Raw genomic sequence first — 20,849 nt, 5'->3', positions numbered from 1 at the left:
CTATGACGATGAAATGATGATGCGCAGGAAGCGAGAACGCTACCGCAAGACCAAGAGCTGCGGACACTATACCCCAATGACCAGCATGCAGCAATCGGAGGATTTCCGACTGCAACGAACGAGGTACAACCACAAGAGACTGATCATTGTCAATTCGTAACAAGATAGCATCGTGGTGTACAGACAAGTTGTGACGTTGCGCCAAGTAACGTCGAACAAGTGGATCACGAATCTGTGTAGCAGATGGAGGCCATTAAGTTCGAATATGCTGTAAACGAACCTGCAAAGAAGCGCCGGCGGCTGTCGCGGAAGCAATGCGACGAAAATCCACTGGAAAACCATCAGCTAATTCCTTATCTTGCGAATCAATAAACATGCATGACAATTCTGAAGAATCAAACACTTCGTCAGGACCGATAGGCAGACGAGACAAAGCATCAGCATTGCCATGCTGGGCCGTAGGCTGAAACAAGATTTCGTAGTTGTAGTTAGACAAAAACAAAGACAACGTTGCAACTTATGTGCAGTACGGGCCGGAACTGGCTTTGACGGGCGGAACAACGACGTCAAAGGCTTATATTCGGTTACCAAATAGAACTTGCGACCGTACAAAAAGCCATGAAACTTTGTCACTCCATATACAATAGGTAAAGCTTCTTTCTCGATTTGAGAATAGCTTCGCTGGGCAGAATTGAGCAACTTAGACGCGAAAGCGATCTGGCGATCGACAGAATTAATGCAGTGCGAGAGAACCGCTCAAACGCCGTGCGAAGATGCATCGACAGCCAAAACAACCGGTTTGGAGGGGTCGAAAGGAATCAAACAGCGATCACTCATCAAAGCAGATTTGAGCTTGTGGAAAGCAGCGTCACATTCCGAAGACCAAACAAAAGGAACGTTCTTAGGCCGAAGGCGATGCAAAGGCGCTGCAATCTGTGCTGCATTTGGTATAAACCGAATATAATAAGTGATTTTGCCCAACACATACTGAAGTTCTTTCAAGTTCCTGGGTGCTGGCAAGTCTCTAATCGCACTGAGATGTGACGGCGAGGGGTGGATACCCTGTCCGTTAATCATATGTCATAAATACAGAATCTCAGTTTGAAAAAATTTGCACTTGTCTCTGTTACACTTTAGTCTTGCCTGCAAAAGTACAGTAAATAAGGGTCGCAAATTCTGCAAATGTTCGTCAGGGGTGCGACCTGATACAACTATATCGTGCAGATAATTGGAACAACCAGGGACAGTGGAACACAACTGCTGCAAAATAAGACTGAAAAATAGCAGGAGCCGAAGCACAACCGAGCGTAAGGCGGCGAAACTTGAACAATCCAAGGTGGGTGTCGATCACAAAATAGCGCTGCGACTGTTCGTCGAGCGGAATCTGAAAGTAAAGTGTGCGTCCCGCAAGTCGATCGTGGAAAAGAATTTTCCCGCACCAAGCTTATAAAAAATGTCGTCAGGAAGCGGTAAGGGAAATGTAGCTACCACTGTCTGGGGATTTACTGTAGACTTAAAGTCAGCACAAATACGGAGACGACTGTTTGGTTTCTTCACACACACTATAGGCGAAGCCCATGGCGAAGCAGAAACAGGTTCAATGACACCACTGTCCTGCAAATGCTTAAGTTCATAAGCTACGGCGTCGTGCAGTGCGTGTGGTACCGGGCGTGCGAGCCGGGAAACAGGCATGGCATTGTCTTTAATTATAACATGCGCAGCAAAGTCTGTGGCACAACCAAGGCCATCAGAAAAGAGTTCAGCAACATCATCGCATAGTGCGTCAACACTGTCTGCATGGTCACTAGCGTTGATGCAAAGTACATCGTCCTGAATTGCGAGGCCATAAAGTTCAAATGCGTCCATGCCAAAAATGTTCGTAGCATCAATAGAGCGGAGCACATGGAAAGAAACTGTACGTTCCGTTACACTATGCATGGCTTGCAAGCTACACATGCCGAGCACTGAGATGTACTGTCCAGTAAATGCAGTCAGCGTGGAGAGCGAACGACGAAGCGGGGGCGAACCAAGCAAGTCATACGTTGATTTGTTCAGTAAAGAAACTGACGCACCAGTGTCCAGCTGCATGCGAACAGAACGTCCACAAATGTTTAGTCACAAAATGTTTCCTCGCATCACACTGATTGCGAGAGGAAGTGTCTGGCAAAACTTGATTCACACGACGAGCTGAAGGCTTTGAATAAATGGCATTAACGTCCATAGGCTGATGTGGATCATAATTATGACAGTTGCCGTTGTGGTGACGCCCACACGAGTCACGCGAACGGGAGACAAGTTGAGAATTAGAATTTCGCTTACCACACACAGCTTGCGCGCGTCCTTTCTTACTACAAAAATAACACTGTGCTTGATGGGGTGGGCAACTGTCCCGTGGGTGTACACGAAAGCAGTTCGGACATGATTTCAGTTTCTTGGTGGGTGCCTGGTTTGAACCATGTTTACGAGAGCGCGAGCGGCGAGGCGTGGCTGGCTGGGCTGGGCGGAAGGGCACGTATTGTGCCGCGCTAACAGTACACACACCCGGGGTCACGTTGAACTCTGAAGTAGCCGCATCTAATGTATCTCGTCTGTCTAGCAAGTCCACTACTTCCTACAAAGGCGGGTTTTTAAATCTGAGGATTTGTTTGCGGATGCGGTGATCCGCCACATTTTGCGCAATAGCGTCTCTAAGCATTATATCCGCATATGAGCGTCCACACGAGCAATTAAAGTCACAATCAGGAGTTAGTCCCTGAAGGTCCGTTAACCAAGATTTATTCGACTGAATAGGGCCACGTCGGTGGCGAAAGAACTTGTAGCGTGCAGCCACAACATGTACACTATCACGGAAGTGGGAGTTCAAAGCACCAATCACTTCGTCGTACGCTGGCCGGAGGGGCCGAGCGGTTCTAGGCGCTATTCTAGGCGCTACAGTCAGGAACTGACTGGGTTGGGGTTGGGTTGTTTGGGGTGCAGAGACTAATCAGCGAGGTCATCGGCCTCATCGGATTAAGGAAGGATGGGAAAGGAAGTCGGCCGTGCCCTTTCAAAGGAACCATCCCGGCATTTGCTTGGAGCGAGTTAGGGAAATCACGGAAAACCTAAATCAGGATGGCCGGACACGGGATTGAACCGTCGTCCTCCAGAATGCGAGTCCAGTGTGCTAGCCACTGCGCCACCTCGCTCGGTACAGTCTGGAACCGCGCGACGCCACGGTAGCAGGTTCGAATCCTGCCTCAGGCATGGATGTGTGTGATGTCCTTAGGTTAGTCAGGTTTAAGTAGTTCTAAGTTCTAGAGGACTGATGACCTCAGAAGTTAAGTCCCATAGTGCTCAGAGGCATTTGAGCCAACTTCGTCGTACGTTTTAGTTTCTGGGCGGGTGGTGGGAAACAACTTCACGAGCACACGGTATAACATAACACCCATGTTTGGCAATGAAGAAGGCAAGTCGCTCTGTACCTGGTATGTTGTATGCTGTAAAGTGTGCGTCGAGCTCGGCGATGTATTCTGGCAACGTTCAACGTCAGGATTGAAGGCACGAAATGGCGGCGCCGTCGGTGCAGGCGGTGGCGTCAGAGGCGCCAAAGTAGCTGCACTTTGTAGCGTGAACAGTCCATTTATGGCACCAAGCAGCTGCGTTATTTGCTGAGCTTGAAAACGGACAAGATCGGACAGCGAATTCTGTTCCTGTGGCATGGTTGACACAAATGAAAGTCTATATAGAGAACGGTTGGAGCAGTCAAATACAGTCACTGAATCACACTGGAGTATCACAAAAAAGCTAAAGCAGTACTGAGCAAAAAAAGAAAAAAGAAAAAGAAAATGATAGAATGGGCGCCGACCGGTGTGGCCGTGCGGTTCTAGGCGCTACAGTCTGGAACCGAGCGACCGCTATGGTCGCAGGTTTGAATCCTGCCTCGGGCATGGATGTGTGTGATGTCCTTAAGGTTAGTTAGGTTTAAGTAGTTCTAAGTTCTAGGCGACTGATGACCTCAACTGTTAAGTCCCATCGTGCTCAGAGCCATTTGAACCATTTTTTTGTTATCTGATAATCAGACGTGCCCCAGGTAGGTTAACTGTTTCCTTCAGCGGAGCCCATTAGATGACCGACATACTCAGTTATAAGGAGGAAGCTGTACCCCGTGGAACCGCAGTGTGAATTAAAATCGCCTTTACTTTAGCAACAAGAGTAATACATAACTTTGCAATGTTGTGCGAAGCTGAAGCGAAGTGTCCTGGCCGTCTGCTCTTCATCAAATGGGCAGAATCTGGAGCAGATCTGGTAGAGCTGGACAGCGCCTGCTAGAGGGCGCTGTCGTCGGTGTCGGTGTAGTGCCAACCAACGCTATGGCATTGTAGTATAAATACCACAACTTGTACATTTGTGGCAGTACAATCGCTCTGCAGTCAATCTCAAATGCCAATTCTCTAAATTTCCACAATAGTGCATTGTGAACAGAGCATTGTTTTCCCTACAGATATTACCATTTGGGTTCTTGAAGCATCTCTCTAATACTTGCATGTTGATCGAACCTACCAATAACACATCTAGTGGTATGCCTCTGTATTGCTTCAATGACTTCCTTTAATCTGACTGGTCAGATTCCAAACATTCAAACAATACTCAAGAATGGTTCATGGTTGTGTTCTACACGTCATCTCCTTTATGGATGAGCCACGCTTTCCCAAAATTCTCTCCATAAAATGAAGTCGAACATTTGCCTTCCCAAATACCAACGTATCAGGGTACTGTAGCCACGTATCATCGAACAGAAAAATCATTTTACAGCGCTTATTTACTAAGGTCGAATTACTGCACTGAGTAGAAGTCAGATCGTACTAATATTTGCATTATCTGATGTTATTAGTAACATCTGACCATCAACTGGTTATGCTAAGAAATTCACTAGTAGAGTACATTGAGTTGGCTACCAATAAACCTCTTAGACTCCTATTAATGAACTTTATAAGCAATTTAATTTTTGTGGCTACTGCCAAGTTACTGAAAAGGTGCATTCATGAATAATGGATGCATGCAGTATTGCTATCTGTAACAATAAGCCATGCAAGCCACCCCACTGCAACAAGCTCCACTTTTCATAGTTGCCTTGGTTGAACATCAGAAATTGATTTAAATTCTTTTCCTTTATGTATCACATTCAGTTATCAACTTTGTGCAAGGGAATATGCTAACTGTAAAACAAATCTGCTATTGATATCACCTTTATCCTCTCAGCAGAAAATCTTACTACTTACATAATCATCATAGACTTTTAAAGAGATTGTAACTTAATATATATTATAGGGTGTCTATTCCCACAGACAGATTCTGTACTGTTGTACAGACTGTTTCAGGCAATAGTGCCATCATCAACCACTGCTGGTGCTGTTTTTTCTTACAATGAATTAATCTAAAATCAGTATGTAGCGATCTTATTCAAGCCAAGAACGCCTTCATTTACAAGATGATCATTAAAGGAAATAGGTAGCTCTGTTTCTGGACAAGGGTAGTCCCATCCACCCCAAGAGGTAGTCTGCCATAGAAATTACACAAATTAACCAGTAGCTTCCTCTCCATCACATATACCTCTGTCCCAGGGACTCCAGAAGATCTTCTGAGGTGATAAACTTCCCCTCGAATCAACATCTTGGTCTTTTTTTCATTAACTCTGCTCTGTCATATTGGTCACTGGAAGTTGATCAGTAAATACATACGTGAACAATTTCCAGCTTGCTTGATGAGGTTATTCTCTTGACAGATATAGTAAATGAAATTCACAATAGGCAACATATTTCAATAATCTCTTTGGGAGCTAAACATACTAATAGTCAAATTAAACATATGGCTTTTAGATTACAGTACAAGGAGAAATTAGGCAGTCACATACACGATTGGCACAACCCATAAATTTTGTTAAGCTGACATAGAAGCTGGGACAATTATAGCTAATACGTATCATAAACTAATTGCTTCTGATTGTGACTCCAAATGCAATGTGTCTCAGTAAATATTTTAAGCACAGTCATGAACGTTTTAATGAGTGGGAATAGCACTGTAGTAACAACAGTATACATAAATTCAGCTGAACTGCTTCTTGTATGTTTCAGACAATGCACTTTTATGTTTTTTAATATACTCACACTATAAATAATGACTTGCATACGTTTGGAGAGTTCTACAACTCCCACAGTCATCATAAGGTTATACTAACACTCTTTATGTACCTCAACAATGGCAAAATGTTGACAAAATTTTGAATACAGTGCCTCAAAGCTAATGCCTTATAATTGATATTTCTATTTTTTGAACCAACAACTGCCTTACAAAACATAATTTAACATAATATTTAACATTGTAAATGCAACTTCAACTAGTTTGCTTATTGCTGCCTGAAAATACATCTACGTTCCATCATGATTGTAGAAAGACTCTCACCAAACATTACCGTGTTGTGTTCCCACTGTGCCACTGCATAGTTGGCAGCAGCACAATGCCCTCAGACTTGGAAATTCATGCATAGCGAGGAGGTTTCTAGGAAACGATACATGCTGGCATATAAACACAGCAGACCTTATGCCAACCAGGGCCTTCAATATTCCAACATCGCATATATGGACTCTTAGAATGGACGACTAATTGCAAGTTAAAAACAAAGTTGCTTTACTTTCTTATAAGTGGAATTGGACATTTAAGACATGCATCCAAGAATGAACAGTAACATTCCTCCCATTTAAATAGCCATAAATGTAATTTTAACTTCTGTTGAATCTTATGAGTATCAAAAACTGAACATCGTATGGCGGTAAGTGTGATGTACATATACATGAGTACAAATCTCAGATTAAACTATGAATTGCCAATATCCTTTCCATTTAAGGGAAGGTTTACTATCTTTTGGTTCAAAAAATCAATTTTTTAAATTTCATTTTGGATCCATAAAAGTGTTTAGAATCCACCCCTGAAACGGTTTCTCAGAATACGGAATGGAAATGTTTCTTATTCGTAGTTGAATAAAAAATGAACCTGCCTGAAATTGTCATTTTATATGCATTAGTTTTTTTTCTTTAAGAGGACGAGTTATTGTACAGGTGCTTGGGAGGAACCACACAGAATTCAAATGAAAGTTTGAACATGTGTGTTTGGAAGTTAGCCCCTAAGCATTTGCATTCTGGTGCAAAGACTATGGAGATAGCTAATTTCCTGGCAGTGAGCAGCTTCAACGAAGAGTATTCAGCAATTCTGAAGACCATGACAATGATGTACATCACCCTTAGACTCTATTCGATGTAGTTCACCAAGCATTCGGATGTCAACCAGATTCAAGCGGCCCAAAACCACTTGTCATCGACTGTATGAGCAGCTCTGGATCAGTGCAGGATGGCCCAGATGAGGAAGAGGAAGGACTAGTTTATGAACACGGAATAGCAGATTGAACGTACTTTGCATAATATTGCATTTACATCTAGTCAAAACTTAAAACGTGTTTTTTTACCACATTTATTCAGATCCATCAACTATAAATATTTTTACTTGGCCGACGAAGTCGAAAAATCGATAAAAAAACCATATTTTTTCCAATGGCCGCCATTTTGTTTCCTATGATCCAAATAACTTAAGTGAGGTACAACTCCTAAGGAATCTTATATACTTCGCTAACATCAACTCAATTTTGATTTCAGACGAGCCGGCTCACCTGCGAAATACCATGTGTGGAGGTATACATCGAAATTTTGTTTCGTTCCGACGGCCTTCCGTGTTTGCTCTTCGACATTTCCGATAGAAAAAATCCAATTTGTAGTGGAAATATCAATAAACATTTTGACCAAATTTAACATTAATATCTGTAACACACCCGGAGATAAAAATTCTTTAAGAACATGCTTTTTGGGACAAAGATAGTAAACCTCCCCTTAAATGGACAAGACTACAATTTTAAACAATGACAATTATGATATATGAAAGCAAAACATTGTTTTCCTGTCAAGCATGCACAGAATACATGTACATCACATATTAAAAACATTTTTGACGCCAAAAAATGTAATATTATTAGGCTGCATAGGTGGTAAATTCAAATGAATTGCAATTGCAGTTACCTCAGTGTTTACTTCACAAGCAGTGACATCTCTAGTTAGGTAAAAAATGCTCTCTTGCTGAACTTTTTGATAGATTCATTGCTTGTGTTTGCAAATGCAAAGAAAAGTCTTCAAAATTAGAAAATGAAGAAAAATGAGCCATGTAAACACAGCTTCCCTTAAACGTTTTGCACTGGGATGAGGCTCTGCATAGTACATTTTGAAATTACTATACCAGCAAAGTTCCTAAATTTAAAAAAAAATCAACAGGTAAAAACCTGAACAAGACATAAGAGAACACAGTATGAGATTGCTTGGACATGTATGTATGGTATAAATAATATAAAATAAACACGACTTTTTTCTTTCTTTGAGATAAAATGAGCTTCCTCTTGGTGTTACAGGCTGGTTTTCTCAACTGCATAATACTACTTTATACAAATGGGGGCTACTCAGCAAAATACTGTATTTGAAAATATATTGAATTCATCTTTCTTCAAGTAACTTAGGGCACTATCACACAAACATGTATCATAATGTAAGTAGTTTAATGTAGTGTCTGAAGAAGCACTTCTTTTCTAAGTTAATTTGAGAACCTTATTTTGACAACTTAGTTTCACAGAAGTCTAAAATTAATAATACGTAATTTTTTTAAATTTTATGTATGATTTTAACCAGAAAAATATAGTTCAAAAGTTATATGTTTGGTGCCGATATTGTATGATTATTTTTCCATCTTACTCAGTGAAATGGTAATTTTAATATCATGTAAATGAATATTGTTTAATTTTATTAAAGAACGCACACTTTTTATTAAATTGATGATGTTATCATTTTATACTTTTGTCATCCCATCATTTCAAATCACATTACCTATAGTATCACACACTCCATAATTGCAGAACTGATTTTACCTATATTATACTGTATATCTTATGCAACACACAGTCAATAGGACCAATGAAGATACATTTACAAATACTTGTTTCTTTTTGTTAAACTACACATTCTTTCCTTTTCTGTGCACACATTTCAGTATGCAGCGACACTTAAATAGAAATGTATAATTACTCCGTAAATTGACCCATTCCACATTATTATTGCTAATCTTGCAAATATCCAGTGAAACAATTTATTAAATAACGAACTGCTGAATGCGCTTTTCCATCATTATGCACGTTTCATTTCAGTGTGTCTACTGTCGATTAATTTTTGATGTTTCCTATGTGAACGTATCACAGGAATAGTCATTTTGACATTGATTTTCTTGCCCATGTTTTTCTCCTTGAACACCACACTTAACTGTATTATGCACTTTCCTGACATGTTGTTCACACCGTGTGTATTAATTCTGTTGATCCACGCTGGGAAACGTCACCATTGGCGTTATCTTGGTTCAACAAAACGAAACGCGTATGCTGAAGAGCAAACGCATTTAGCTATTGTATATACACATTCAGCAGTAACACAAGATTTATACAGTAACGCGTATGTCATCCCAAATCAAAAATTTTATTAATTTACAAGTGTTTTCAATTTTTGTACCTCAGTGTTTGTATTGTCTTCGATTTTAGTGTTTCAATGGTAGAAATTTTACGACCTACTTTGAACACTTTTTGCGATTAAAAACTGACACTGCGATGACTGTAAAATGTAAAATCGATAGTCAGAAGAGTTTGATACCACCGCGAAATCGAGGGCACAGAAATTGAATACTACATAAACCACACGCCAGTCATCTTGTTCGAACCTGGCGTATCAATTAGAAGCGATGTTTGAATTAAAAGAGAGCAGTTTTGTGCGCGTGTAAACAGTCTCAAGGCGCAGTTGTGTTCATATTGGTAAATAATGCATATGTTATTCGCGTGTCCATAGTACTTACGCATATACATTGCAACTTCGTGTGAAGGATGGCGGAAACGGAGGATAGAAGCAAAGTGAAAAAGAAGTGTCAGTGATTTTTACATGTATGTTGAACGAGAAATCAAGCGCGCTTTAGGAGACTTCTGCCATGGTGTCACTTGTTACTTTGAGCTGCTTTATCTCTGAGCATTTGTCACACTACTGAAGCATGCTTTGGGTAATCTGCATGTTGGTTGCTTGCGTGAACGGTAAATCGCACGGCAGCATTTTATGTTCAATTTATGTATTCCCATAACTGTTAGTTTTGTGGAAGTGTTTGTGTTTACTTGTTGTGCCAATACTTTCCTTCGTTTAACACAGTATCGTGTGTATGATTTAGTAAACTTACGCCATACATTTTTTTCCCCTGGAGTGCGTTATAGTTTTCGCGATATAAGCGGCGAGAGAATGTATACAGAATTCTCATTGTACCTATATGTTATGGTAGCTAGTGAATATACTGTGACTTCCGGAACTTTACCAGTATATCGTGTACATGTCTCTTTGCGAACAAGAACACCTAATATTTATGTTTACGCGTTCCTTTCCAACACAAGATTCGTTCAGATAGCCCCGTCGTAGACTGTAATCCATTTTGTTACCTGTTTTCCGGTGTAGTATAACTTATTTTAGCGAGTTACATTGATTTAGAACCCAACCTCCTTTGCCCCAGTACATAACATCTGCTATTGCCAATATGAAATCAGATGTTATGTCAACATACAAAGAATTTCCACCATTTTCACTTGTGCACCATTTCTTTGCAAATTACTGAAGAGTAAAGATAGCTTATTATTATTGAACAACAGCTAAACATATTGATTTAATTCGCACATTGTTTACACAGTAGTAGAATTGTTTTGATGTTTATTTTAAGTATCTTAATTTTTTCAGTACAGCAAATACTGTCCATGGAGGTTAAGTGATTGTGTTCTTCTGTTTTTTTTTTTTTTTGTTTTTACTTAGGTCATATGAGCATTTCACAGTGCTGTAACCAGCTTTGACCAAACAGTGGTTATCTTCAGACTAAATATGTTTGCTGCAGCTGGCTCCTATTGTGTAACACAAGAGCCACTTGTAAAGATGTTCCTTTATTGTTAAGATGATTTCTGACTGACCAAAACTGATAACAGCACTGCAAAATGCTCATACAAATGTTCCAAATATCATGTGAGAAAAATGAATAATGAACAGGCTGTTATAGAGTCTTTTTAAGAGTTTTTATTTTCATAGTAAGACTTAATATGGACCAAGTTGTCCAATGCCTCGTGAGCTCATCATTTCTGCACTTCTCCACTAAGATAGTGCTGTGTCTTGAATAACCACAATACCAGCAATATGTTAACTTCGAACCCAATACTTTCCTTTCTCTCTCTCTCTCTCTCTCTCTCTCTCTCTCTCTCTCTCTGTGTGTGTGTGTGTGTGTGTGTGTGTGTGTGTGTGTGTGTGTGTGTGTGTGTGTGTGTGTCAATGCGCTGCTCAATTTTTAAATTGAGCATGCTTGCAGCACTACTACAGAACAACGTCCTATACAACCGTGGCTCAGAAATAAACTAAAACAGACAACAGAAAAATGAAACAAAGTGTAGCTGCTCTTGAAGGTTCAGGGTCGGTCGCCTTCCAGTCCCAACCACCTCCTATGTAGCTGTGTAATAAGAAGTGTGCAGTCTCGTTATTTAATTGCCATACATCGTACACATGCTAAAGAAAAAGTGTCCACACATCTGTATCCTTCAATGTATTTGTAGCACCATGGCATAGTCCCATAATTTTTCGCACATTAGCATTAGTTCCACACCAAACTTCCATCTATCGCAATTGTCCTTGCCTATAAGTTCGATTACCACTGGAGTAGTGGATTTGTGAAATCTACATTTCAAGACTTTTTGGATACCCAAATTCACAGGTAGTTAGGATGTTCTTTCATATAGACAGAATTTTATTTTAGAATTTGTTGAACACTTCACGCAAGACTCTCCTTCTGCTAATTCTGGTTTCATTTAATTTTTATTTGTCTGTGAGACGTTGGGTTCATTTAAATCATTAGTGGAGCTCTCTTTGCTTTTGAGGCAGGTTCCTAACATGACTGTTGAATCATATCTATCCCTCCCAACTTTGCTCAGCATGTACGTGTAGTGACTGTACATTACTCTTGAACCTTGTCCATGTATGCTCAACATTTTCAGTCTGAGATACACATTTCATGTTGACTGTTGTGGGCAAAGTCTGACAAAAGCTTCTCTGAATGTAGCTACTACTCTTTAATGAGTAACACTTCTGGAAGGGAAGAACTACTAATGGCACAATAAATTTGGCACTAGATCTTCTCAAGAGTGCGACAACTTGCTACACACTATGTGTAGGAATTGGCATCCAGGAAATATTTTATTACAAAGGGGTGCCCCCAGTGGCCCATTCCTTTTGAAATAGTGACAGAGCTCCTACTTGAAATGCTGGTGTTGTGGCATCTGCTGGTTATTGTTTAGGAGATTCCAGAGCACATGTGTAAAAGAAATGTAGTGAAATGTTAGCCCTGGTGCTTGCCAAACTAGCTGCAAATGGCAGTAAATAAAATAATCTACTTGCACTTGAAATGTATGTTGTCTAGGACACAGAATTCCCGATTAGACTAAACAACATGTCATCAAAAGACAACAGATCTGTCAGCTTCATCTCAACAGTGGTCTTACTAAAGACAACGGAAACTCAATCTTTCTGGTCCAGCATATGGAACATGGCAGTGCAGGTTCCACAACAGTGTCACTCTGATGTCAGTTGTGGCATAACATTTGTATGAAGCTCCCTACCTCCTTTGATATTCTGAAGATAATTTTACTTAAAACACATCAATAAAATTGAGTTGCTGATCAAGTGACTAAACTTTTCTCCAGCAACTGTAACAATAGTGTCTTTTAAAGAAGCTCCGTATATATAAAATGGTCTCGTGCCTCTTAGGGGACTATATGTCACAGATCTAATAAGGAGAGGAGAGGTGTTGGATAGTAGATAAGCAATACAAGCAATGGTGACATTTCTCGACAAATACATTTACTGGCTATGGGATGCATATCCGCCAAATATTAAAGAGTGAAGCAGAATGAAACCCTTGCTTCCCTCATGTTGTTCACTTCATCCCTGGGTAGGGACGATATTCTTCATACCTAACAGGTTAAAGTGCGAATGATGTGTCAACTGTTTGTGTAATAACATTATAATCCCACAAAACCCCATTATTTAGTGTAGGAGCACAGATCGCAATTCTGAATTAGACAGATATGTTGTCTGAGCAGTATCCACACATGAACTGCTGTAATCCAGACATGCGTTTGAAGCTTGTGCAGTTTCTTGCATATATTAATTTGCAAAAAGAACTGCAGCCGTACGCCATTATAAGGCATACAGCATTATACTCGGAGAACAACTTCTCAGAATTCTTTATGTAGAAGCCTTTACAGAAACTAAGCTTGAACTACTTTCAGAAAATTGTCAGAGAGGAGTTAAATATTCTGTTGTAAGTTACCTTCACAAAACATTTTGAAGATATAGGGATGAGGTAGGTAGGTCGGTTTGTAATTAGAGGCCACTAGCTTATCTCCACTGTTATAAATAAGTGTGCCACATACTTTATTTAGTCTTTCAGAAAATACACATTGTTTTACCAACTGATTACAATGGTAGCTGAAAGGAGACACAGCCAAACCAGTGGAAGACTTTAATACTTTGGTTGAAATACTACTCCGAGCAGAAGTGTTTTCACTTTCCAGTAACCTGCTGATTCTTGTGATATTTCTGAACTGACATCTGGTGTTGCAATATGCAGTGCTGGTATAAATAAGTCCAATGGTCCTGTTCACAGTTGAACTGTTTTTTGTTTCTAACTAATAGAACTCATTCGTATTATTGACTACTGATTTGAATTTAACATCATGTGTCTCATTGTTATTTCATTGGGCAGATGAGTATCGTTTATTCATTTCAGGTCTAATAATGTACAAACTTGTTATTGCTTTATTCTTGGGATTATAAATTTCTGTGCGTAGTGTATGGCGTGATGCAGAATTTTGCTTTATTGCCTGTAGCATGTTCTAATCTTGAGCAGAGCTGGTGCACTGCAGTAAACAAAATGCTCTCTCTTGGTTTTTTTCTGTGATTGGCCCTGACCTTTTATACAGAAAAAGTTAATCATTTTAATTGATTCAGCTGCAAGCCATTGGTGAAATGTTACTTATTGTATTAACTAAATGAAGCACCATCTTGCCTTGTTCCAGAAATTTTGTCATTACTGTATGACCTAATTTTTAGGTTATAACTCCTTTTTCTATATACACCTGATCCCAAAGATAGCTACCAAGCAAAGATAAACACATCAAATTCTTAATCTATTTCTTCTGGATTTAAAAGACGAGGCCCTCAGTAGTGGGCTCGACTTTTTGAAACAATCTGTACAGTGATGTAGGGTAAGATGCAACCATTCAGCATTGTGTGGCCTTGTTTGTGAGTAAACAAAAGAAAAAAAAGGAAGAAGTAGTAAACAAAATTTTTCAGAATTTCGTATGATGCTCTACAGCTTTAAATGTAGTACAATTTTACAGACTGATAGCATAGCGTAATGGTTAAGGTACTAACCTCATATGCAAATGGTTTTTGGTTTGAACATCGTCAGTACATTGAATTTTTATTTTTTAATTTATTATTTTTTTAACAAATGTTATTGTATTTACTGTCATCACTATTTTTATTTAATTGTTTTACATGCAATTTCATTCATTCGTTTTCCTTTGTCATACCATTTTAATCAATGTTTTATCTTCTTCAATTGCCATTATTTTATTCTTCCTATCATTCTTTTTCCTCTCGGAATCTTTGTGAATGTGAATTTTTTTTTTATCTATCATAATGTTTAAGCATTTGAAAATGCTGATTTCTCAGTTACGAAATAAAAGATGAATTTCATCTTTTTTGTTGGCTATGCAGCGGTGCCAAGAATGTATTTTTCGTTCCAAGATGTATGTTGCTTTGAATGTATAACATCCCAGCTTCCTCAACCAAATTATAACGTCCCAGGACTTTCTGCACCAAATTATAACATTTCAGCTCCTCAACACCAAATTAAAACGTTGCATTAGGAGGTGTCTGCTTCGTGCAAAAGGTCTTGAGTTCATATTGACGACAACAAGTAATTCTTCATTACAGACGTTTATTTACAAACAGAACTGACAGACTTCACAGACTCAACAACTGACTCTCCAAGCTAACCGCACTGCATATCCGAACTGAACTGGCAACTGACAACTCCTAGGTGTATTAATATCTTTCCAAACAATGAGAGTCTTTAACAATGTTTTGTTTACAATACGATAGCAATTCACGACCCAAAACTAAATTAGACATTACAGAATTTTAGTACAGATTAAAGTAAGTAAAAGGATCAGTACATAGAAATTCTTACAAGTATAATTTCCAAAACGATTTTATAACATTTTTCTACCAGCTTCTGGATAACCTTCACCAGACGTGCACCGACGTTTCCAGAAATATCTTGACATTTGATTCTGGATATTTCTTGAGTGATTTAGAACAACTATTTATATGTAAAATGATTTAAATTGTGTTTCAAAACATAAATAAATCTTTTTAGCAATATTTCTTGATACAAATCGTCTTTCGAAATTAGGTTATGAAACAGTTTTCACAAGTTTTCGTATTTTTGCGATCATAATATAGAATTTCTCCATAGAAAGCTCCAGAAGTGTGCATTAAACGTTCATTTAGAGACTTTCTCTTTAACTGGTGAGTTTTTAAAAGTATCTTGTCCATATTATACGAAATAATTTAGCTCAAACTGATAATTTATACAATTAATCAGAGCTACAGCAAACAGTGAGTCTTTCTGTTACAAAATGAAATATAATTACAAAATTGAATGAAAATAGGTTACTAGCACTAATATATATTTACATTAATTCTATTTTTGTTCTTTCTGTGCAAAATGTCCTAATATTGACACAGTACATTATTTAAACATCACCAAAGTTTCCCTTTACATTTTGCATATCTGTATCGACATCACCTAAAAGTCTACAGTATCGAATACTTCAATATGTCCCAATATGTCCTGTAATGTTACACACACACCCCCCCCCCCCCCCCCCCCCATCAGCACTTCCACGTGAAACACGGAAGGGTTGATGGCCTTACATTACAAAACAGAAAAGTTTTACACATATCTTTGGTGTCTTCTTTCTTGAAGACCGGTGATCTTCTTTCTTGAAGGTCGGTGATCTTCTTCCTTAAAGGTCGGTGTACCTCAATGCCACACACTGTATTTCAGTCTCATCTTCACAGTCCGTATGGTTTCCATATACACTGCAGGCTATCACAGGCTGCAATAGCACAGTCCGCTGTGAATATACAGCATACAGTGGTCAAACCCAGTTAAACATGAGCAAAAGCATTTAATAGTCGGTGGACCGGTTTTTTAAGGACACAGAAATTTGAATTCTCTAAAGTCTAATTACTCAAGAAAATTTACTCTAAATAATTTCTTAAAGCTAAGAGAGGATAGACTGACAAGTGGAGAAAATTGATTATACAGGATCACAGAATAAGTGTAAGATGCAGTGCCAGAATACGAAAATGAAATATGACAATTGCATAGCTAGGGGACCTAGTGCTCGCCAAACACTTAGCACACAAAGAATGTATGCTCCCCTGAGGAATCAGATAAATACAACATAACAAAGTATACAAAAATATCCTGGTAAAATTACATATAAAAGTCTTTAAACATCAATTATCTAAAATACTTTTTTACGTTTTTTTTATACTATTTCAGTTCGGTCACGTTTCGTAGGCCAAACAGTCTGCAAGAATTTGGGTAGACTAGACGGTAAGCATTCGGACGAGGATTGTCCTGAATCTTGAAAGGTCCAATGTATATGTCAAAAAACTTTTTTAATTCACCACTGATGGCTTTAGACTTCTCTTGTGTTTTAACAAGGACCAAGTCTTCAATTTTAAGTTGAGTAAGCTTCAATCTTTTGTCATGTCTACATTTCCTTTTATCACCTTGAGATTTCATGGTCTTTCTCACTATTTCCTCTCTCTCTCTTGAGTACTTAATGGTTTGCAGACTGGAAAATCAATGAAATCACTAATTGGATGTGGTGGTTTGCTATTATACTGTATTTCATAAGGCGAAAACCCTGTTGAGGAATGCTGTAGGCTGTTCACAACATCTTCGAATTTCTCAACATAGTCAATCCAACTAGCATGATCAGTATTGCAGTAGGTTCTAAAGAATCGCCCAATTTCCCTCATGTATCTCTCCGAAGGGTTTCCTGACGGATGATAAGCTGAAATAAGAATGTGACTTATATTTTCATCTTCAACAAAAGCTTTCCATACTCCAGAAGTAAATTGAGTCCCATTGTCTGATAAGATTTTCTGAGGTTTTCCAACCCTGCCAAAATAGTCTCCTCTGATTTTTGAAATAATGCTCTTACTGTTTGCCTTGCGAAGAGGGTATAACTTAATGAATTTTGAAAAAACGTCAACCATAACAAAAATGTAGCAATAGCCTCCTCTGGTCTTCGGTAATGGTCCATATAAGTCGACAGCGACTAACTCGTGTTGTTCTTTTGGTAAGATGTTTTGCATCAATCCTCGACAAGTTTGGTTGGATACTTTTACTCTTTGGCACCTGTCACAACCCGTCAAAATTTTTCTAACCCTCCTGGCTATGTTGTTAAAGTACACGTTTTCGTGGATTTTCTGGATACACTTTTGAATCCCACAATGACCAAAACTTTCATGAATGTACTTGATGAGTACATTGATGTACTGTTCAGGCCAACATAATTTCAATACATCGCTATCTACACTGTTTCTCTTGAATAGAATCCCCTTGTAGATTTTGTAATAATCTCCCACTTTTTCATGTCCCTTTTTCCCTAAATAACTTTTGACCAGTTTACAGTTCTCATCGTGGTTCTGATTCCGTAGGATGTCATTACAAATGTCTCTGATTTCTTGTTCATTGTCCACCCCTCTTAAATACATAATTTTGAATTCTTTTTCACATTCCCCACTGTCATCTTCAAAGTCACCCCTCCCCCACAGGTAGTCTAGATAAAGCATCAGCAACTACATTATCGGGTCCTCTAAGATATTTTATTGAGTAATTAAATTGTTGTAACAAGAGTGCCCACCTGGTAATCCTTCCATGATGCAACCTACATTCTTGAATATAAATTAATGCCTTATGGTCTGTGTAGACAACTACCTGGTTTCCCAATAAATAATTTCTGAATTTAGAAAATGCCCAGTAAATGGCCAAAAGCTCTTTCTCGGTAACAGTGTATTGCCTCTCATGTTTTTTCAAGGTTCGACTAGCAAAAGCAATAGACCTGCGTTCTATTTTCCCATTTATATTTACTTCTTGGAAAAGGTGAGCACCTAGGCCATAATCACTACTATCTGCCATAATGCAAAAAGGTAAACTTAAATCAGGACGGTACGAAATTTGACTGTTACATAACTGTGTTTTTATTTCTTCAAAAGCAGCTTCACATTCCTGATCCCAAACCCACATTGCGTTTTTCTTCAGCAATCTGTTAAGACTTGGAGCATTTAGAGCTTGGGTACTAATGAACTTTCTGTAGTAACCGCACATCCCGAAAAATGACTTTAGTTGTTTCTTGGTTTTTGGAATTGGGAATTTTGCAATTGCCTAGAGTTTTTCAGGATCTGGCAAAACACCTTCCTCAGAAATACTGTGCCCCAGAAACTTCAATTTTTCATACCAAACTTACATTTAGATAATTTAAGTGACATTCCCCCTTTCCTTAATCTATTGCAAACCTCCCTCAAAGTATTAACATGTTCTTCCCAAGTTTCTCCAGTGATCAAAATGTCATCTACATACACAGTTAATTTTGATAAAAGATCTTTTCCCAAAACAAAGTCAAGTGCTCTAATGAATTCGGCTACTGAGACATTCAGCCCAAATCGTACCACACAATACTGGTAACATCTTCCCCCATACAAAAAGGCAGTATACTTTCTGGAATCATTTTCTAATTCTACTTGGTGAAATCCTGATGTGAGATCTAAACTGGTCATGTATTTCATTCTTTCAAATTTATGAAGTAATTCGTCTATATACTCGGGATGATCGGTCTCTCTTTCCAGATACTTATTTAGGTGTCTTGAATGTAGTACAAGCCTGACACTGCCATCACGTTTTGCAGCCACTACCAAAGGATTATTGTATTGACTCTTACTTCTCTCAATGATGCCCCACTCTTCCATATTTTGAATTTCCTTTTCTACATCTTTTCTCTTTGCAATGGGTACACTATAAGGTTTTATAAAGAATGGCTCATGTGGTTTTAATCTGAGTTTACATTGATAATTCTTTACTCTGCCAGGTCTATCATCAAAAACATCACAGTAATTCCACAATAATCTTTCTAACTCTACCTTCTGTTCTTGGTTCAAATTATCTGATTCCCGTAATTTTTCTTGAACTATATCCCCATATTCTCCATCATCATAATCCTCAGTAATTTCCTCTACACAATAACCACTGTCTTTAGAAAATGTAACGTCCCTAATTTCAATTCCCTTATCAGCACAGTTTTGAACCAACATGTCAGTACTGGAACATAGTCTCGTCTTAGGATCAATAAAGGTAAACAAACTCTTTTCCCAATCAAATGCTGCATTAGCTTTTAAAATCCAGTCCATACCCAACAGTACATTCTCATTTAGGTCACTTATTACAAGACATCCTTGAGTAAACTGTACATCATTTATACTGAAGGACAACAACACCTGTCTATTAACAATTTTGCTCAGTTTGCCGGTAATGCCTCTAATTTTTATTCCAACAACTGGTAATTCAACAAAGTCAGGATCGTGCTTAATTATATCTCTTAATTTGTGTGAAATGGCACTAATTGGACTCCCTGTGTCAATCAAACAATACCCTTCCCAACCTGCAGCTTTAATTTTTATGTATGGACTACCAATAGTGGTGTTTTCCCTTTCTTCCTGTTCTTCATACAAAAGATCTTCTGCTATCTCATCATACCTCTGTTCCATATTTAGGTTTTCTTTATTAGGCAATACTTTCTTCAAACTTCTAGGTCTACTGGAATGTCTGGATTACTATTTACCTCACACACATCCTGACTAGTACCCCGTTTGATGATTTCATTAGGCTTAAAAGCAGAAATTGGTTCACAAATTTCCCTTAATTTGATCTTAACATCATTGTCATCACTGTAATCTTTAAATTTGTCCCAAACAGATTTCAAAATAATCTCAGATGCATCAGCACAATCAACCCCCCTGTCTCCTGATGTATTACTAAGCTGAACTGGCACAATCTGATTCTCATGTGGAATGTAGTTAGAGTTCCTGGCACAACTATTCTCAACACTATTGCTTATAACATCCTCCTTAACTTCAACATAAACTATTCCATCCAATTCACCATCAAAATCTTCTAGTACAAAATCACCATTAGCCTTAACATCAACATTATCATCATCATTGCCTGAGCTTACACTACAAACACTACTAGTATCACCAACATTATAGTATTTTCTCTTATGACATTCCAAAATTTCCTGTCAAATTTAATTTTTTTCATTACCTCTATCTACAGATCGATCATAAGCATACTGTCTATACTGGTTAGGTCTCTGATTATAGTGCTGTCTGTTCAGGGTGAAATTAGCCTGATTTTGAAAATTCCTTGCCCCAAACTGACAGACTCCCAGTGGAGCATTTAGTCGTTTAAAGGCCTGTGTCTGTCGTTTCCCTGCCTCGGGTTACCTTCTCTCATGTCATTACCCCAGG

The 20,849-nt window shown here is 38.5% G+C and overlaps 1 protein-coding gene across 5 annotated transcripts in view; it reads left to right on the top strand.

Moving 5' to 3' along the window:
- Positions 1-9,360: 9,360 nt before the first annotated feature.
- Positions 9,361-20,849, top strand: part of LOC126277951 (uncharacterized) — a 183,826-nt gene continuing 172,337 nt past the window's right edge. For 2 of the 5 annotated variants that reach the window (XM_049977554.1, XM_049977550.1), the window contains exon 1: positions 9,732-10,045. The gene's annotated coding sequence lies outside the window, so the exon portion shown is untranslated. Of the gene's footprint in view, positions 10,190-20,849 lie in introns of all 5 variants that reach the window. The other 3 variants (XM_049977549.1, XM_049977552.1, XM_049977553.1) reach the window with 3 other exon arrangements.

The sequence above is a fragment of the Schistocerca gregaria genome, chromosome 6, assembly GCF_023897955.1.
Source record: "Schistocerca gregaria isolate iqSchGreg1 chromosome 6, iqSchGreg1.2, whole genome shotgun sequence".
Lineage (NCBI taxonomy): Eukaryota > Metazoa > Arthropoda > Insecta > Orthoptera > Acrididae > Schistocerca > Schistocerca gregaria.
This window is presented reverse-complemented; position numbering and strand designations above follow the sequence as displayed.